Source organism: Corvus brachyrhynchos, unplaced genomic scaffold, assembly GCF_000691975.1.
Source record: "Corvus brachyrhynchos isolate BGI_N302 unplaced genomic scaffold, ASM69197v1 scaffold467, whole genome shotgun sequence".
Classification (NCBI taxonomy): domain Eukaryota; kingdom Metazoa; phylum Chordata; class Aves; order Passeriformes; family Corvidae; genus Corvus; species Corvus brachyrhynchos.
The window spans coordinates 2,659,125-2,660,795 of record NW_008239309.1 but is presented as its reverse complement, the minus strand read 5'-3'; positions in this window follow the sequence as shown (position 1 = coordinate 2,660,795).

Genomic DNA, 1,671 nt, shown 5'->3' with positions numbered 1-1,671 from the left:
GGCTGTGGGGGGGTGCCACGGGTGGAACAGGGCCCATTGGCTCCAGGATGACCGTGGCCCAAGCAGGGCCTGGCTGGGCCCACTGGCCCCCGCACGGGGCCCGCAGCCACCTGTCCCAGTGCCGGAAACAAGAGAGAGCTCTGCCCAGGGTTTGTCTGTTCTTAAGTGTGGATCACAGAGGTAGTCATAATTTTAAGTGGCTTAAAGAATTGTCCATATTCAAACTGGCCAGCTGATAGGTTCTGTCAGGTCATAGAGGAGCTGTAAGTACCCCTCTGCAAGAACATCACTTCCGAGACTATGCTTTGCTAACCCATGAAAAATGCCTACTCCAGCGTCTCCATCCTTTGTTACCTCACCAGTAACAGTCCTGGCCAAGCAAGTGCTTTTGGCCCACATCATGTTTTACTTTCATGATGGCCTCAAGCTTAATTCAAATATTTTTTTTCTCTGCTCATATGTAACGTCATGAAGTCAGCTGACAAGGGAATCTATACTATTGTGGCATAGACATTAATGAACAGATGACTACTCTACTAGGAAGAATAATTCACAACTCAGGCCATTCATGGTCTTCCTATTTTCCAGTGCCAAACATTCTTAAAGCACCAATGAAGATCACTTTTCCTTGATGGCATCCAAAATCTGGATTACAGTTCACCATTGCTATAGTGGGCAGAGGAATGTACCAGATCTCTATCCCTGTCCCTTTTTCTTCAGTTCGCTTGTGCCTCTGTTAGGTTCATGAAGAACAGTAGCATAGGTCTTTAACTTTCTCTTGAATACGGGTCATTTCATGAGATGAAGCATCGGGACATACTTGCTCAACTGTGTGCTGAAACTATCCCTCAGTTTGAACTACAGGACATAATCCAAAAAATGCCAAGGACCTCTTAAGAAATCATAAGTGCTTTGATATTTCCGTGCCTGCAGCAAAGCAGTAACCAATTGCTCCTTGTTCCAGTATAGGAGGCTGACTCCCCCTCACTCTCCTCCCTCTGTAAGGATGATCTATCAAATTTACGGGAAAGACAACTCTTCAAGGTGATGTCTTTGAACGTGATGGTAGATCTAACAGCTATCCAGAGCAGAGTCAGTTTTGGGCTGCTCAGAGCTTCACAAGCTAGCACTTGAAACTTCAAGGATTGAGACATCTCGAACTCCCTCGACTCCAGCTCCACTGCCAGTCTCTCCCTGTGGGCTAAAGGCTTCTCCCTATCTCCAGGCTGAGATTCTCATGCTTCAGCCTGTGCTGCTGCCTGTCACCCTCTCACCACACACCACTGCGAACAGCGCAACTACATCTTCTTTATTCCTGTCCTGGGTTGCAGTGTATTCTATTACCATCCTCATGAGCTGTTGAAACCAGGTGGGGCAGTGTTTCCTTGCCTCCTCCCTCCAGACTATCTTTCTGTTAATGGCCCATCAATGCCTTGCTGCATGACTCAGAGATGACTCCCTCCAGACTGTCTTCTGCTTAATGGGCCCACCAACACATGGCCTCATGACTCATCATCCCATTGTGAGATGCTCCACCCAGAAGGAGGAACCAAGCATTCCATCCCGGATATAATCTGAGATTCTGAACACCACAGACACCCTTTCCACTGGATTCCCAGAGGACAGGAGCTACATAGCCACCACTGGACCTTCTGAGGCAGAGCAGCCCCC